General features: G+C 44.6%; 1 protein-coding gene and 1 long non-coding RNA gene across 7 annotated transcripts in view; both read right to left on the reverse strand.

Moving 5' to 3' along the window:
- The window catches only part of PTPN4 (protein tyrosine phosphatase non-receptor type 4), a 114,183-nt gene extending 109,784 nt beyond the window's left edge, over positions 1-4,399 (reverse strand). For 5 of the 6 annotated variants that reach the window (XM_084524525.1, XM_084524523.1, XM_084524524.1 and 2 more), the window contains exon 1: positions 4,266-4,399. The gene's annotated coding sequence lies outside the window, so the exon portion shown is untranslated. The remainder of the gene's footprint in view (positions 1-4,265) is intronic. The other variant, XM_084524521.1, reaches the window with a different exon arrangement.
- A 710-nt stretch (positions 4,400-5,109) lies between these two features.
- The window catches only part of LOC311439156, a 28,647-nt gene continuing 14,309 nt past the window's right edge, over positions 5,110-19,447 (reverse strand). The window contains exons 2-3 of the long non-coding RNA XR_014694560.1: positions 8,120-8,206; positions 5,110-6,239 (exon numbers count right to left, since the gene is read on the reverse strand). This is a non-coding gene — a long non-coding RNA (uncharacterized lncRNA). The remainder of the gene's footprint in view (positions 6,240-8,119; positions 8,207-19,447) is intronic.

The raw sequence follows: 19,447 nt of genomic DNA on the forward strand, positions 1-19,447 counted from the left end.
CACAAAATAGCAAAATTACATGTAAGTAAGGCCTCCAGACTGGAGCAACATCCCAAAAGCAGCACATTAGAAGAAAGGTTTCCGCATTAAAATCAAAATCACTAAGTATTTGGTATCCAAAAAAATAAAAAATAAAAAAGTTGAGAAGATACTGAAGATACTGGAATATCCTCCTTCATTCTAATAAACACAATTCTAAATTTCAAAACTATATGTATGAAAACATGAATCCCTGCTAGCAACACATTTGGTTTTCATGTGAAGGTCTGGGCTTTGGTCACGCAGAGTAATTCAGTCGTTCTCTCAGGCAGTTAACCCCAGGGAAGTTAAGGGAAGCCTGAAAGGAAATGTGAGAACACACGTGCTCTAAGGGTGTTATCAATTTTATTTATCTCTTATCTCTCACGGATGGCCTGAGAACTCTTAACCAGCAACTGCATTTCAATCTCCAATTGGTGAAAATATTTCCTAAAGCACTCTTCATTAAAGAGCGTAAGTACTTATAATTAAGTGACAGTTTATTTATAAATGGATATTAGCTATTTCTCCCTTCCTCGTGGAACTGCAGAGATGGCAGTATCTCATAAGCCACTCACAGAGACTTGCATTTATCATTCAACAGTCGCCTTTAACTTGTCCAAAAAGTAATTGCAGTGCAAGACAAAGGAGCATGCAAACAGAGGTCTAATTGCATCACCTGTTTCTTCTTCCAAGGTGCAAAAGCTGAGGAAAGTAAAAGCTGGTTGAACTCCCACATTTCAAACAAAAATCCATTTAGTTATGCCTGTCTGATTTACCTGAGTAACTATTTGCCTACAAGCTGTAATGCTCTGTAGGACACGCTGGGCCACAGCACACACAATCAGCACAGACTTGAGCTGAGTAACGCAGACCACTGCAAAACGGCCACGTTCCTGTGAACTGCATCTGGGCATCTCAGCCTTGTATGGCGACACGTCAGTGAGACTTCTGTGAGTACAATAACTACTGGATGCCTGAAGAAATCATGGTATAAGTGATAAGCAGCAAGAGTTTCCTAATAATTGTGAAATTCTCCAAACTGGGAAAGGAGATTCTGCTATGTAATTCTGTGACAAAACATAGCAGAGATTACTTCCAGAAAATTTTAAAATCTTGGAAATTAAAAAGGCTTTCAGAAGCCTACACAGAACTATTTTGTGCTATTTCAATGGATTACAAGTCCTCGAGGAAAAACAGCTTCTGTTCCCAAATGAGCATATATGAACAGCTGGCCCAGACAGCAAGAGCTGCTGTTACGTTACCACGCCGCTCTCCTCCTGGGTCTGCCTTCTGCCCAAACCATCCTCCCCTTCCCTTTTTCTCCTACCTTCACAGTTCCTTCTTCCCACTACAAACAGGCCTGCATTATACACGCACACAAACCATTTTTACAGCTGTTTAGGCTGTAAACTCACGAGAATTTTGCCTGGCCATTTTATGGAAAGTGACAGCACCAGAGTGAAAGCGAGGTATTAAAAAAAAAAAAAGACGCACAGTCAACCATCTGCTGAAAGATTCTCTTGTTTGAACATTTTTATAATTGGTGAGAATGGAAGTGAGGTGACACAAAAACAGGATGTGAAGGCATGGGATTCATGTGATCTCGTACCAAATTTAAACCCAGACTGGCCGGGGGGCGGGGGAGCAGAGGAGGGACAAGGCAGAATCCCGATGTACCAGAGGATCTAGCTAATGGCAGTATGAAGACCTAGGAAAACAGGCCACAGAAACTCACTGTTTAGCAGTTTCAAAAAAAATAATCTAATGGTGACTTCAGTGCCAAACGAAACGTGGCATGTGACTATTTGTTTTGATTGCTTAGATAAACTAAAGAGTTAGCACAGAATTTTTAGTCCATCATAATTGTCAAAAGACCCTTAACGCAATCCCTTTACCTCATCCAACCGTCTGAAATGCCACCAGCAAGCCATTCTAGCTTTCTTTCCTATGCACAGGTTAGCTTTCAGGACCAAGCACACCATCCTGGTATCCTTCCTTCCACTATTTTCAAAGTTGCAACCTCCACTCAGTTTTCCAGAACATGCTTGTACAACAAACCGTCCACTTTTTACACGTAAGCACAAAACGATGCACAAAATTTCCACGTACATTCAGCAAAACTTTCATAAAACAACCCGCCAAGGATAACAAGGCCCCAGAGGGACACAGCCCCCAAATACTGATCAGGATCTTCCTGATCAGATAAAACAGGCAAGCAAGTTCAAGGAAAATATTTCATTTTCACAAAATCACCCTGCCACGCACTCACATTCAGCTGTTATTCGGGGTGCCAACCATGTAGCTCTTTGCAAGCACTGAAGCCCGTACGACGTGCCACACAAACACGGAGGTTAACAACAAAACACACAAAACATTCACACGCAGCAAATGTTCTCGATAAACATCGGCCTCGTGCCTCCAGAGCCAGTGGTTAAGCTTCAGTTCCTGCCACGAGCTGGGGGTAGGTGGATCCTTCTGCCCAAACAGGGGGCACTGCAGGAACAGAGCCAAAACGATGTGCCCTGGGTATTGGCTTACCATATATTCAAAATATGCTAATGGCACTGACATGTAAATAGCACTTAATGAACTCTGTCCGCTAATAGAGAGTTCGGCCACTCAACGGAGCAAGTAGCATTACTCCTAAGATCACAGGATTTTGCTTTTATTCGGGGCTTTGACAAACGTAGCTGCTAATAATCAGCCACTCGTTCTGCTCACAGAAAAATAGGGCAGACTTAACTTTCCTGCGACGACACTGTAAGCACACCCAACCCCGACAGTATTTTTAGCAAGGGTGTTCAATCAATACTGCTATGTACAACCTCAACAGGGCTTCTGCAGGACAACAGAATTATAAAGCATGGCAGCAAATAAGACATTTCATGGAAAACTGTAATTAATAAGAAAAAAAAAAACACCACCAAACTAAACCCTAAGGAGGTGAATCTGATTTCAAACAAACTTAACAGCAGACAAAAAGAAAACGCACTAAAAGGTAAAATATTACAACATTTCTGCTTTTGATGGAAACATGTTCATATTTCAATGTTTGCTTTAGTTTAAAAAAAAAGGAACAAAAATCTAAAAATACATAGACGCTGTAATGACAACAAAGTTATCTTCAAAAAATCAGACCCACAGTTACATTTCTGAGCTTATAAAGCAAAAACGTGCCTGGGAAATGTGTAGAAACACACGTAGGTATTTGTAAGCTTATCACTCAGAATAATATTTTATCAACATGGTGCAAACCTGAGGTATATGCCAATATGTAAAAATAACTTTTTAGGTCAGCGAAGCAAGAAATCCATTGTCAAGAAAATGGCATCCATAAGATTACGATACTGAATATTTTATATTTAGGCAACGAACTGGAAAGCTCTCCCTCGATATAGCCGTCTATTAAGATGACGTTTTTACCGGTTTTAATCTCCCCGGTGTGCGCCTGCAGCCCATATTTATAACGTAACGAGCTCATAAATGCCTGCATGTGTGCGAGCACACCCGGGGGGCTCCCAGCGATGCCGGCAGCAGCCGGGCGGCCACAAGCCCCCGGTGCCATCCAGCCGAGTTGAGCTCAGGGGCGAGCGATACCCGCAGCTGGGAAAATGCATGTGCAGGCTACCGGCTAACAAACGACGGTTCAGCTGCGAGCCATTAGCACTTCTGTAATACACCAGCGACACGAATATTTTCCGTGTCACGGTTTAAATAAAATAAATAAATAAAACGCTGGAATCGGGGAGGCTCAGCACAAAGTTCACCCGCATGTGCTCTCCCCATCCGATCCGCACGCTCTCGGCGCCGGTGGGCGCGCTTCACCCACGCCGGCAGAGCGAGCTGAGCTGAGCTGAGCTCCGGGAGGGTTTTTTTTTTTTTGGGGAAGGGGCCGGCTCTCCCTCCCCAAACCTCGCACGGCAGCAGCCGAGGCGAGGCACCAGCCCCAGGTGCGCGGTGGCCGGGGAGCCCCAGGCGGTTACACAAGCGGGCAGGAGAGCACCGAGAGCCCCCCGGGGGGGCACCCGCCGCCTGCCCAGCGCCGCTCCAGCCCCTTCTCCCCGGCCACAGCCAGGGCAACGTGCGGGTGCCTGGGGAGAAGCGCACGGCCGCCAACTTTCCCCTCCGACCTGCCGCAAACCAACCCTACGCCCCCCCCGGGACCCCCCCCACAGCCGGGTTTCGCCCCAAAACCCCCCTCCGAGGGGGATCACGGCCCCCCCAACCCCTCCCCGCCCCCTTACCTTCATATAACAGCCACGTCCTTGCCGATGGAGCGGGGGAAGACGCGGTGGGGGGGCGGGGGGGGGGGCGGCCGCGGGAGCGCGGAGGGGAGAGGCGCGGGGGCTGCGCTCGCCGCTGCCGCCCCGCGACCCCCCGCGCGCGCGCGCGCCCGTGCCCGTGCCCGCGCGCGCAGCAGGCGGGGGCGCGCCCGGGGCCGCGCTCAGGGCCGGCCCCGCCCCTCCTCGCCTCGCCTCTCCTCGCCGCGCCCGCCCCCCCCCCCCCCCCCCCTTTTTTTTTCCCCCCCTCGACACCGCCCCTCAGTCCCCCCGCAGCGCCCGGCCCGGCCGCGGCCTCGGCGGCAGCGGGGCCCGCATCGTACTGCGGCGGCTGGGCCGAGGGGAAAAGGGCTGGAGGAGGAGGAGGGGGGAGGAAGGCGGCGGAGCCCCCTCCGGCTCCTCTCCCGCCCCTCCCTCCCCGTTCTCCTCACAGCTGAGCAGCCGGCGGGGCCGCGGCTGCCCCCTCGCAGCCCTCACACGGGGCACGGCGCCGCCTGACGCCCGGCGGCCCGGGGGGGAGCAGGGGGAGGAACGGCGCCGCCTCCCCGCCTGCGCCCGCCTCACGCGGGCGGCAGCAGCAGCCTAGCAACCAACATGGCGGCCGCGCCGGCACCCGGCGGCGGGCTGGAGGGGCGGGGGGGAGCGCGGAAAACGTCGCGAGAGGGATACTTGGCACCGCCCCCCCGTTGAGGTGGGAGGCAGGGCGGAGTGCGGCTCGTAGCCTGATTGGGTGGATGCGCTGTCAATCAAAGGATGGGGGCGGTGGATTGGCTGTCTGAGGTGTCAGTCACGCCGAGCGGAGCGGGTCGGGCCGCAGCGATCAGCGGGCTCGGGGCGGCTGTGGCAGGGGCTGTGAGGGGAGGGTTGGCTGCGCGGCGACGGGTGACAGCCGCTGCCCTTACATAATCCCGAGTTATTATTCGGAATCCCGAATTATTAAAGTACAGCCGTTCATAATCAGCCCTCGACACGCAGAATAACGCGTCTGGGAAGGAGTTCTGGGCTCTCACAACCCCCCACGCAGCAGATGCAGGATGACGCTGAGGCAGCTCGCACAGCTCCTTACTCGGAGGCTTTCTGAAGTGTCACTCCGCTGATGTTTGGAAACCTGCTTCCAGCCTAAATTTGTCCACGGCCATATGACAGCCATTTGTGCCAGCCTTGCTCCTCTGCTTAAATAGCCTCTGGGTGGTGGTTACCCCCGGTTTGCTTTCACAGGCCATACAGCTTCGTTCTCCTAGGCTGAATAACCCACCCAGCCTCTTGGCCTCCTCCATCTGTGTGAGTGTCGGGGCACACAGCATCACCTCACAGCATCGCCTTGCTGAGCTCCTCTCTCAGGACCACGTTGAATGAATCAGGGTGGAAGAGAGTTTGGGAAAGGCAGTCAAGCAGGAATGCTAGACAATGCACAATCTGCGAAGCACGTTTAACTAACAGACTTTTCAAAGACTGTTACTGGAAAACACTTAGAAATTGCTCTTGTTTAAACTTTGTTAATGAAAGTCCATAAATAAAATTACCAAGTTTGAAGTGTAAACAGTTGTCCTGGACTGAACGAATTCCCAGGCGGACGTCATAAAGGCCGTGGAATGACACACACAGCATCAGTAATGCCATTCCTTACTGTGTCTTGCTCCAGCTCCGCTTGAACATTTCCGTAGTTATATTGACAAACTCATTGTGCTTGTATCCAGAGACATCCAATAACTGAGTTCTTCATTTCTGAAATGCTGCCAGCCTCTCCAGCAGTGGATGAAATACGTTCTTCTGTGCATTACAGAGAGCCGTAGCTGCAGAGTTGCCTTGGTTTCCTGATAATTCACTTTCAGATCATGATGAATTTATTCACAAGTTGCATAGATACATTTTAATCCGTTTGCACATAAGCTTCAAAGTGTGCCTCTCACGTTTTCGCATAATTTTCTTTACTTGTGCCTGGATTATGTCAAACATACTGTTACCTTCAGTTTGAAAATAACAACAATTAATATTTTATACAGTGTAATAAAGAAACAATCCAAACCACTCAATGTGACTGTAGAACCTCACAACGTTTATTTAGCAACTGTAACCGTAAGCTGTTATGAAAGGATATGTTTTCCTAATCTGACACAAAATTGGTGAGACATACAGATATTAAAGGCTAGACACTTCAAAGCTGTTTCCTCACAATACCTTATTAGCCCCATAATTCATTGTTTACAGAACGCTTGATTCAAAGCCCTAAATACCACACAGTGGAAGATTCCCACTGTGTGCTCAGGTCAGGCCTACATTGCAAGAGTTCTGAATGCTTTAAAAATAGATATTGAGACAAAGTTCTCCAGCTCGTGATCTTACAACACAAATGGAGCAAAATTGCACTGCAGGATACTTGTGTACAGACATTGCTCTGGCCTTATAACGTGGACTTCAGCATAAGCAGCAGAGAACTTAACTTTGCAGAGTTGTGATTTGTTGTAGGTTAAACACAGAGTGACCATCTCTCAGAATTATGAATGAAAGAGAGAAAGCAAACTGAAATGTGACTCTGTCATTATTTACCAGAAAGGGAACACGTTCCTTTCATATGTAAAAACTGCATTCAGCTCACTTCTCTTTCAGTAGCAGCTCTTTTATGTAAGAGCAAGTTTTCGGCTACAGTCTGCCTGCCTGCAGAAGCCATGAAAGCTGCCTTTTGCATAGCTAGGTCACATAGCATGAGCTTAATATTCACACTTGTGCATGGGGATTTATCTCTATTGTCGCTGATACCTTTCGGAGGGGATATGTTATCTTCATGAGTAGTAATGTACTGCTAGGAAAACACAAGTATCTGTGTTTTAAACTAGTATCTAAACTGTTTTGTAGAAGTTAAATCTCACAGCTCTGGTATAAGTGTAGGAACAAACAAAAGATTCTGTTTTCCTAATAGATCTGTGATATGTGTTTGTGCCAACAACCTTATTACTCATGCAGGACCTGCCAACCAAGCTGGGATAATTTATGTGAGAGAAACATATATTAAAAATGTGAATGGGATTTTAAACCTCTCACTGAAATACCGTGCAAACTGCTTTGTTGCCAAGCTGACATACTTAAACACTGCATTAAAGCAATTCAAGATGAATGGCTCTCACCACAGGTGGAGGTTAGTTGGGAAAGGGGCAGGACACAAGGCACTTAACACTAAGAGCAAGCATAATGTATGTTTAATAGCAGATACATTTTCTACAAGGAGGGATCCTGATTCAGCAAAACACTTAGGTGCCTTGCTTACTGGAACTTAAGGGGCGCGGGCATAGCCCTAAATCCAGATTGGCCAAATCGCACGTGGAGCCTACCATTGACGTGTGAACAGCAGGCAAGCTGGTGCTTGAACATGGCCTTGGGATCACTCTTAAAATGTGGTAGGGTCATAAATACTGAGAGTGCTTGTTCAGCAATGTGCTATGTAAGCTGTGGGGACAGAACCCGTTCGTTGTTTGGGGCAGGGACCAACTTTCACTTCACATTTGTGCAATACCTGGCGCAATACGGCTCCACAACGTGAGCTGCTACAATACTGCGTAATAATAATTTGTGCTAATAAGCTTGCTACAGCTGTTGTGCAGTTTGGGAGCTGTCTGAATTTCTCCTTAAAATATATTTAAAAGATAACCCTCTAGGAATACGCAGACTGAGAATGAAAGCTGGAGGAAATGTAAATAGATACAGTCCCTGGGCCACATTTTGCCAAGTCCTTTTTCCTCCTTCCAGCCCTCACCAAACTCCCCCGCCTTCACCATGCATTGAAGTACCCCAAGGCTGCATTTTTAGATACCCACTGCAAATACCTGAGCCTTTTGTGAATGTCGTCTGTGCACTAGCTTGTGGAATACTGTTATTTTCTGCTTCTGTCCAAAAGACGAATAGCGTACACTCTGGCGAGTTAAATATAAAACCATAATAAAGCAGGCCAAAAAATATTTTGAAGCATAAAATCTTTTCCAAATACATCAAGAACAGGAGAACTGCCAGGGAACATGAGGAACCAGCAAGCATCAGGTATAACAGAAGCATTCAAGAAACCCACAGGATAAAATCAAAGTAGGATTTTTCTGCCATTGTTCGTTATGGTGGAGTCTGAGGTAATTACTACAACAAAACCTTTGAAAGGGTGAAGTCAGAAAAAAAGTTCCCAAACTCTGGTATCCTCGTAAGAGATTTCAGAGCCACCCCCAGCACACTGTATTATTAGTTGTGTTTTGTAATTGGCAGTTCGGAGTAAAGTCTGTGCTGGAGGAAAGAAGCACTGACATACCCATACCAGCTTTTGGGAAAGGCTTTAGGGAAAAGCTAGAAACGACAGACCAGTCAGGCTAACACATGGTTCATTACCATATAATGGGAAGAGCTGGAAACTGCGGCTTTGTTAGAGTGCTTTGAAAACGTCAGCAAACTTTGATAAAGGGGGCTGGTTTATACAGGCTTTGTATAAACATTGGGACCTCGGAGTCCTTCTCAGCCACAGTCCAACTCCCGGTTGGAAGAGGACCAAGTACATATCATCCTCTGTCGTCTCCTGCCTCCGCTCCTTCTCTTCCCAGATTGCCTTTGCCCTCAGTCTGATTTCCACAGAAAGGAAATCCAAATGTATGGGACAGAGGGGAGGCACAGTGTGTTCCAGGGATCTTCCCTGCCCAAGCAATAAGGGGACTCTACACATGACATGAAGAACATTTAACATGCAGCCCAGATTAAGCAATAATGTATATAGGTTGCCCAAAGCATTTTTATAAAACGTAAGAGAGGAACTCCTTTTGTGATTAGTAACTGCGTTGAAAGAGAAGGGTAAATGATCACAAAGGGGAGCAACCAGTGTGATTCCCAGGGGACCCATGCTTTAAAACATGTTCACAAAGGGTAAATGTAATAGGATTGAACAGTGAGATAACATTTTCTGGTGATTCACGATTATTCAGGATAACTAAAACCAAGACTGCAACACGGCAGTCACTAAATTAGTTTGCATCAGTTAGCAAGGTATTTTGGAGTCACTGTGGTTAGTTTTCTGAAAATGTTATCTCAGTGGTGGTCAAAGAGGCAGTTCAGACTGATAGAGAAAGAAGAGAATTAAAAAGCAAACATAAAACATGATGCTACTCCATAAACCCTCAGGAAGTACATTCTTCCCTTACATACTACTCAAAGTTCTGCACCTCAACATGCAGAAGCCTCTTAAGCATTAGAAAAACATAAGAAAAGACAGATAAAAGAGTGACCGGGTTATCAGAAAGACTGAGCACCTCCTGAGTAAGGCAGATCAGGTACCACAGGATTACCTAGAAAATAGATGACAACTGGGAGATATAACACAGATATCGGAAATCGTGACTGACACAGGAGAGGTGAACAGGGAACAATTACTCTTTTCTTACAAGAATTCAGATTAATCTCATAATACTTTTTTTCAGATGGAGGTGTAAAACAAACAGAACGAAGTACTATTTAAACAACATCTGCTTAATTTTGCTAATGCATTGCGATGAGATATTTAAGGTGCCAAAAATATTAAGGGCTGCGAGAAGTAACTAGACAAATTAATGGGAGAAAAGGCTGCTTTGCAGAGAGGTGGACTTAGCCTTCAATACTGTTCTTAGATCACCAGAAATTGAGATGATAAATAGGAAGAAAAATGAAGCTGTAACTGCTGTGTCCTTATATTTCTGCTGCAAGGTGTATGCTCGTGCTCTTTACCAAATACAGGGTGCCAGGTCATCTGGTTCTTTGGAGTGACTCAGTTCAGCCTTTCTCGTATTACGGCTGGGACAGAACGACATCTGTCTCAGACCTTTTGCTTCCTAGCATATCCCTGAATGTGGGTATTGAACATGAGAAAGCCTGATAAAACATTGTAGTGAAAGAAACGTCTAATGAACACTTTTAGAACCTTCAAAGGCATTTGATCAAAGTTTTGAGATGAGATCCATAACGATCTTATTTTAGGCAAACTACTTTAACAGAGTTAAAGCCAAAAATGACCATTTTGTTAGACCACCAGTTTGATTTAGCCCAAAGAACCTCACCCAGTAATTTCAGCAGCAAGCCTATAACTTTGGTTTGAGCTATGCTGTGTTTTAAAATAGCTTTTGCCTTTTCTAGGTCCATCAGTAAACCATCTAGCTGCAGATTGCCACCAAAGCCTCCCAGCTTTGCAACTTGTCAGAAAATTTCTGGAATATTGGAGAGGAGAGAAAGAAATGTTCAGAAAGCAAAGGATTATGGGCTCAATTTGTAAGGAATTAGCTCAATTCTGCTATTGATTTCTTTGCATAGTGACCAAAAAAAAAAAAAAAAAAAAAGAGTATTCTGAAATGAGCAACTCAGACATGCTGATTCCAGGTCCACAGGTTTTAGCTTTTTCCTTTTTCTTTCTCTGAGTTCTTTATTGAGAAATTCCAGACGTGGATCTGGCTGAACTCTAGGTAACTTTCAGGAATTTGAGATGGTTTTCTTTCAGAACTAAACATTACAGGGCAGCGACTCCTGTAAGGATGGCGTGCGAGCCCAGGGTGCTGCACTGGGTGCTCAATGCTATTTGCATTTCTGTCGCTAAGATTTCCACTTCCGAGCAAAGGCCACAGGATTTTACCCTGTAAGTTGATGCAGCCCGGGTAGATAAGGAATACACATTGTACCTTTGTAAAGAAGCTGCTTTTGTTGGTTTTATGTCCTTACTCTGAAAGGAAAGCACTGGAATGAGCTCAGGCTTCCAGATGGGCAGTTTTCACATTTCAGCTCAGTCGCAAGTAAGACATCGGGAAATCTCTTGAAAAACAGAAATACATCTAAAAGAGGGGCAGGGAAAATGGCTTCTGGGTCATCCCTTCACGTTTTATTGTTAGAAAAAACACTGCAGTGTTCGGTTTCTTTGGCCTTTTGCAGGCGCCTTTACGAAAGTTTGCACAGAAGTACTCACTCATCTGAAGCACAGAGGAGACCATATGTCACCTCTCGCTGCTCGGCAGTTTCACAGTTGAGGTTTTGAGGTCTACATTGTCTGCCAACAGCGAGCACCAGTGAAAGGCTGATGGTAAACCATAGCCAGAAATGCAACTCCAGTCCTAAAAGCGTTTTTCTTTGCTGCAGTGTAACGTGACATATTTCAAAAGTAAATGTTTTCTACAAGTTAATGTCTCTAAAGAGAAAAATAAAAGAGTGTTTATTGATGGTTGTGGTTTGCTTTTACCTTGCATTAATGATCTACTTCCATGTACAGTACAGAAAACAGCCAAATTTGACCTTTCCTAAGACACAAAAGACAGCACAGCAGCAATTCAGCTAAACAAAGCGTATGTGCAAACTGCTTCCTGGTACACCCACATTCTGGCCCCACTACAAAGTAATTAAAATTGTCAAGAGAGATTTTGACCGGTTAAGTTCTTCCAGGAACTGTACAGCTCGTTCTGAATTCTCGATTCATAGAACGTTCACTTTCTGGCTTACTGAAGTAGTCCCAAAGTTCACATTATAAATAGCAAAAATTATTAGAAGGCTTGGACTGATGGTATAGGAATTAGCCAGGCTAATTATAATAAAAAGCATCATCACTTACACAAAATTCAGCTCTCTGCATTTTCTAATTGAGTGAAAAAAAATATTTTCAGATCAAGACTGCAAAAAGGTTGTGTGTGTTCCTTTTGATTTAAAAATACATGTAAACTAAAAATAGCACAGATGACATCGCCCCTCAGAAACAGCCAGCAAACATGATGGGACCAGAGAGCCGATGGAAATTTTCAAACAATTTGACTGCTGTTAACTGGGTAAAGCCATGAAAAGATGCTTCAGCACAGGCACAGTGACGGCTTCTGGGTTAGTTGGGAAGCAGAGGCATGGAGGAGCCAGCAGTGACATGTCAGCCCTGTTGACTATAGCCAAATTAAAAATGATAACAGCACTGCAGCGCATTTACACTGCTATTCTACCTGCACCTATCTCGCTCAACCACAAAGGGACCACACACTGAGGACACGGTGGCTCGTTCCTTCATCTCTCCAGTGACACCAGCATTGAGGCTTCCAATTAGTTCCAATTTTAATGTGGCTTTTATCTGATCTGAACTCTCCATTCTTACAGCAGCTCTCTAATGTTGCCCACAGCTCATGAAATTTGCTTATTATCTACGAATCTTAGCTTTCATGTGTTATTGTTTTGAGCAGTCATAGTAGAGATGATAAGAATAATTATGACGTTTCTAGTCATAATAGTAGTGAGGACTTGGAAATAAGAAAGTTGAAAAACTCAGAAAAAAAAAAAACAGAATGCAGATTAAAACTCCTCTTTGAATGCTTGGCTTTGGCTGGTCCTCCCAAGCCGCCTTTAGGATAGCTGAAAGCACACAAGAAATTTGTCTCCATACACAAAGTAAAAATCTGGGGCTTGTTTCTCCAGATCCAGCCACCATCACTGGCTGGACTGTGGATAAATTTTGCATGGTGGTGTCTGCTGCTCTTTCCTATGCTCTCAGAAAACAGGAACAGGGATACCGTAGCAGTTCAGAGAAAGCAGAAAACATCAAGTAAATAGGGGCTGATCTGTGACTGGGATCGAGCTGAAAGGCACTTTGAGAGATGAGCCTGGCTCAAGCAAGGGCAGCAGCCACAGCCACACTCCTTGCACCAAGACAGGTCAATGAGAGTCCTCCCATCATCTTCACCATCTTGCGTAGAAGATTTAGCAAGGGAAATACAGAATGGGTAACCCTCAAACCTCCTGCTACATATAGGTGGTGCCACCAGGCTGGTACAGATGCTTCTGTGACTCAGTGGCAGCATACCGAGTCCTGGTGAACTGCAAGGAAATTGCATCTCTGATCATTTTGGAATAATCACAGCATACTCTGGAGCTACCCTTAATGAGGCACATATTTACCATCCACTTTGTATTTCTGCCCAAGGCAGCATATTTCCATGCCATATCGTAAGGAACTGGCTCCGCAACCCCGTCATTAATTTCAGAGCCGTATCCCTTCTGCAGCAGTGGTGCTTCTGGAGGACTCTCCACCATCAGCTGTGCCTAGAGGCAGATCCTGGTGTATGGATTTGTGCTCCCTTTGTTCACCTCCCCATGCAACAGCACAGACATTATGCACATGAAAAAGTCCCAATAAAATCTGAAGAAAATAATTAAAAACAAACCTCCTCTTATTTACTCTAAGTTCCCAGCTATTGAAAATGAATCTTTCTTCTTTTCTTTGCCACAAACCTTCTACTCTTAATTTGTTTGTAAACAGGATACAATCATGATATTCATAATAATAATAATAATAATAAAGTAAAATGTTAAAAGAATACCTCTGAGCTATAAACTTTGTGTGAATAATTACATGTAGGACCCCAATTTTCAGCACCTGATGAGATTTGGTATGTCTCAAAAGCCTATTGGGAAAAAAATCCAATCCTCTGGAAAGGCAGCGAGACCAAGCAAGCCCTGCTTCATTCACACACAGAGACCCTCTCGTGCTGAATCCCCGCCAGGGTACCATCCTGCTCCGCTGGAGTACAAGCCCCTCATTTTACCCCATGAACTGCAGCCACTTCAGAGTAACCCTTGAGGTGTTTTTCTGGGTGATTTCGGGCAGTGACTGTTTGCTCCTTGCTCAGCAGTGGTTCACATTTTCCTCCCTGCACTGTGCAAGGGTTAACAGCATGTGTCTGCTTTCGTTTTTTCTGTTATTTACCCTTTCTCCACTAGATGCTACACTGAGACCATCAAACATTTATTGAGTCAAATAACATAAATTTGACGACTCGGCACAGAATAAAGTGTTTAAAACAAAGCAGTGATAGCATTGCTCTGTGTATCTGCATGGTGTGAAGATGAGACTAATGTGTCTCCCACTGGAGTAACTGCACTGGCTTCATCCAGCATCTTACTTGGAGCTGCGTGGCAGAGGGATAAGGCAAGTCTGCTCCAACTGCTGTTATTACTCATGTGCACCTGTACCAGGGAATTACCTAAGGTATGAAATGGTATACCAAGAGCATGCCACAAAATCTCAAATTTAGTGAACAATGTATGCCAGTGCAATTAGATAGTCTTTTTTTTTCACCCCTTTATGCTTTATCTTAGGAATCAAAAACTGTATACTTAACTGGAAAAAAATCACAGTAGATGATATTTTTAATGACATTTACAGTTCAAATAATATCGCAGATAAATATTGTTTCTCCTGACGTTATGCAAGTCTTTGACCCAGCCAGCTGGGGAAGTACTGAGCAGCGTGGCTCCCACAGAGCCTGCCAGCCTGTTTCCTAACCCGTGTTGTGAGTTGTGCAATACCTGCTAGTAAACAAACTGCCATCCTCTTACCTTTCAGTGCAGGCGGGACAGACCAGGCACTTCTGCACAGCCCTGCTTGTGTGACAAGTTTATCGGACAAATGCGTTAGGGCCTGTCTTGGAGGAGTTACTTAGATGAAGCAAACTGAGGTTCAAACACTGCTTTAGTGAAATAAGGTATCAGGGCTGTGTTTCTATCAGGTCCTGGTTTGCCCCACATTCCTCAAGGTCTGCTTACTATGTAAGACTTACCTTGCCATGAGCTGCAGTTTTTGGAAACACAATGTGTGCTACAGCACAATTACTAGCATTATTATTATTTTAGGAAGAGTAAAATCTGGGGAAACTTCAATGTGATCTGGTTAAGGTACAACATCAGTGCTATGCTTCCTTTCCAAAAACAAGCAAACAAACAGCAAAATATGGCTTCAAAACACTGCTCTGTCTGCCTGTCTTGCTGTAACATGTTTAAATTTGCCTCTCTGGGCTTACTCTGGGACAAGAGCTGGAACAGAAAATGATGCTTTGTTAACACTACACAGGGCCTTATTGAAGTAAATATTTACTGTTTGGGAACCCAACCTGCTGCTGCTGTGATGAGCTTCAAAATATATGTGATATACATCAGCTGGGGATCTAGACCAGATGCTCAGCAGACTGTCACTGAGCCCTGGCCTTCTTATTGATCTGAAGCTCATCTTCAGATTAGTACAGAGAAAGGTGGATTAAGGAGGCAGGGGAGAGGATCTTTCTTTTTTTTTTTTTTTTTTCTCTTTTCTTCCTGGTAGATATGGTAAAGCTTAAATCAGTTTAGCCAGTGAGAAGACACAATGTTATTCTAAGCAATGGACTCTTTACTGTGTTTCAGGCCAGAGATTTAATTCTGGCAGCAGTTCACTTAAAACTTTATAGTGAAATATAGAGACTTCATCAGGATGGGGAGAAAAAGCTGAAGATTCAGAATTAATAACAGTTAAACTTGTAAAAAAGAACCCTAAATATTTTATGGTTGGTTAAGCTGGGAGGCTAGCATGAAAAGTAAACATTTGTCCTCTGGTACTCACTTAGCTTACTTACTGGTTTCTCCATCCAAGGAGCTAAAAGCAAACAAAAAGCCCAGTCATGAAGTAGGTCACAATTCTCCGAGCAATCAAACAAGGGGTTGCGACCTGCATGAAATGGAGCTTGCTTCATACCGATCCTCGGAAATCAGGGATCTGTCACTGGTAGGGATCCTGCACACCAAAGGGAACCGCACACAGGAGCTCTGCCGAGCTCCTCATCTCTGCCCGACTGCTCCTCATCTCCAGTGCAGCTCGGTATTGACTGAAAACTGCTCTTGTGTGACTGGAGCTGGGGATCGAGTCACATTCCCAGACAACAAGCAGCTGCATCTCATGAAAACACCATTACACCTCAAATTAATTTTTGCCAGCAGACTTCCAACAGAGAGGTCAGGCCAAGAAGTAACCGTAAGGACCAGGACACATCCAGGCCAAGCCGGAGGTTTACTGTGGGCACAGAACGCAGGGAAAGGAGAACGTGGCAGCACGGCAGGTGGTTTGCAGTACTGCTTTTCAAAATACACATGCTCTGTGGTCAGACAGAGAGCTTCAGCCCTCTGGATGCTGGTGGAGCAGTGACGTTTGCAAGTATGGAAACTGCTCTGGGGTCTCCCTGTGAGACATGAGTCCCAGCAAGCGGGCAGCTCCAGCAGAGCTCTCCACAGTGAGAGGTGGCCAGCAGCAGGCCTGTGCTGCTGAAACTTTTTTGTGGCATGCTCCTACCAGTGGTGGAGGTGGGAGGAGTAAGGGTTGGATGGAGTACTGCAAACGTTAAAAGAAGCTTGAGGGTGCAGAGAAGTACTGCTCTTTGTCTGCATGTACAGGGAAACAAAACAATATTTCCATGTTACCTTTCCTCTACTGATGACTTCTTTCTTTGGACAGCATCTGAGCATTTGTGGGTGGAGAAATTTTGCTCGCTAAGGAAAAGCAGGGAGGAAGCAGTTAGCTTTCCCAGGTCTCTGGGTTGGAGCTCATTCCTGTCACTTGTCAGGAGAAATGCCAAACGTTATCACCACTTAACCAGCAGGTAGAAGTGCTAAACAAGAAACTGCAACAAAAACGTGTCACATTTTCCACTGAAGCACATTAAAAAATTACACCTCACATTAAAAAATATGCTTCACTGGAAAAAATATCAGTAGGAATTACTGAAAGCAAGGAAATAATCTTTTGGGGGCTAATCCCTTTAGCACGTTCTAGAATCCTATGAAATCAGTCACCGTTCCTGCAGGACATTCTTGCAGGCGATGGGTCGTGCTGCCCCCGGTCACACAGCAGTATCCTGCTGACACTGAAGAAATCTCACTAACCCTCAAATCCCAACCGCAGAATGCCTGCCTGTCATCTTAGAGTAAAACTAATCCCAGGGAAGTCTGGATAAGGGATATCACTTTCAGGTAACAAGCAAAGGGAAAATGCATGCTCTCATAAAGCCTGACCCCATGATACAAAAACTCAACAGGCTTTCACTATCTTTCCTTTACTATATAGCACATTAAAGAAACACTGCACGGCCTTTGTTACAACTTACCTCGTTATCTTCTCTAGCTCCCCCAGTCCTTCTTGGGAGCAGGATGTGCTCTCCCCGCTCTGGGCCGAGCTCTACCACGGCAGCCCAGGGTCTGCCCTGACAGACAAAGTTTTGGCCAAATGTCTCAAAAAATCTATTAACTAATTAGACAACTGAAGGTCAGTCTGGATAACACTTAAAATGCACTATGCTGTATCTGTTAAAAGTAATGAAGTCTTGGCTAACATATCATTCAATACGGTTTTTGCTGAAACTGCCAGGCTCTTTTTGTTTTTAACAGCCTGAACATTGTGGGTTTGCTTTAGTGAAAGAAAGAATTAGATCCTGCTAGAATAAAGTTTAAACATATTTTCTGAAGATGAAAAAGGGCACTAAGTTAGGTCTTTCCAGCACTAACTGATCCAGGTAATTTTTGCATGAATATCACCTCAAAAGAAAATATAAATGGAACATATATATAAAATACAACCACTCAGACATTCGGCAAAATAGATGCATTTGTGGATTTACATCGTGCAACCTACAGCTGCTACATCTGAAGTTACTAACTTCTGACTAAGCCAACTAAACCATCACTTACTGAAGTGTTAATTGTAAAACCACATGCAGAAACGTGACTTGGCCCAGGTAACCCCACAATCCCACGTCAGAGTTCAACCTGCTCAGACCCACAGCGTGAGCTACCACAAACCTTGGCCTAAAGGCAGTCTGTCCCCCTGCCTCCACACGAAAGCTGCAGCTATTTATTCGTGAGAGCTGCCAATTGCACCTCATTTTTTCCTAGAGTGAGAGGAAAGGCAAAGCGCTGCCGTTCCTGAGAGGAAGCCATGTACTGCTGAAGTAAAGCTTTCCAGAATGAAGTGTGTTGAGGAAAGGGAGGCAGCACAGGGAGCCAAAACACATTAGCCTGAGGCCACATAGCAAGGATATCAAAGAAAACAGGAAAGCGGAGAGGATTCTGTCTGCTTGAAACTCTTGGCCCTTAAGTGAGATGCTAGGATTTGATACAGCAACAATCAATGGCTTTCCAAAAATGCAGAGCGCTTGTGGACAACACCAGGCATAACACAGGAAAAGAACAACCTGAGAAGTCCTCTCTTCGTGAGTGTATTGGGAGAAGAAAAAAAAAAAAAAAAAAAAAAAAAAAAAAAAAAAAAAAAGGAAAGCAGGTCAAATCTGGAAAAGCAGTAGGAAAGTTTGAAAAGGAAAGAGTAATGCCTGTAGCAGAGGTGTGAATGAGAGATTAAGAATGAAGTTATGTTGGTTGAAATTTCTGTCCCTGAGGAAGAGGAGGTGGAGGAGAGCACATTTATCATAATCTCCAGAGCTCTGCATGACCCCAGGCGTGGCTGGCTGCCTGAGACCCCCTGGATGTCATATGCCATCTGTATATGGTGCATGAGGACGCCACTCACATTCCTTCCTACTCAAACTTTCAAATCCAAAAGCTGCCATACCAGCCCTGTACCAAATGCCTGCGCTAAGGAATCTTTTCACGGGTCCTGTTTTTCAGAATTATCTGCATATAAAAAAAAAATACCTGTGCCCAAAGTCTATTCTTACAGTATATCCACTAAGTGTCATTTGTGGCTGATGATTGACATTTACCACTGTTTTCTGTAGGGATGCTGTTTAACAAACTCGCAGGATCATACAGCTAATTCAGCTTTGTCACTTACAGCATACAGCCTCTTTTTGTGTGCCAGGAACATCTTTGATTTACATAATGTATGTTGCCAATCTGTTCAGGTGTGACCATGTTATAAAACCTACATGATTCTAGTACAGCTCTGTGTAAACATTATTTATTTATTTGCTCTACCAGCCTACGTCAGCACAAAACAATAGCAGACCTATATGGCAAATCAGTTTTCTTTAACTTCAAGATCATAATCTTCTTTCTGCAAAGACAGTATAGGCTCTAAGCCCATATTTTCTATCTAAACGGATCTGCTACTTGAATTTTTTTCCAGATATACAATGCCAGATCATGCTAGAATTGAACACACAGAATGGCATCATATGGCATGATGAAGGTCCACAAGCTTTGTATAAGAGTTAAATAATAGTGTTTTAAGAAACGCAGCAGTTAGTGTTGATGTTTCTTTTACAAGAAAACCAGAAGTCCTTTTCTTCATGTTGCATCCAAATTGCAACCAAAGCCTCAAACCAAGCACAAGCTATACAGCATAGAGCAAATACGATGATGACATAGTAGTTATATTATGTATCAATACAGGA

Source organism: Aythya ferina, assembly GCF_964211825.1.
Source record: "Aythya ferina genome assembly, chromosome: 6".
Taxonomy (NCBI): Eukaryota; Metazoa; Chordata; class Aves; order Anseriformes; family Anatidae; genus Aythya; species Aythya ferina.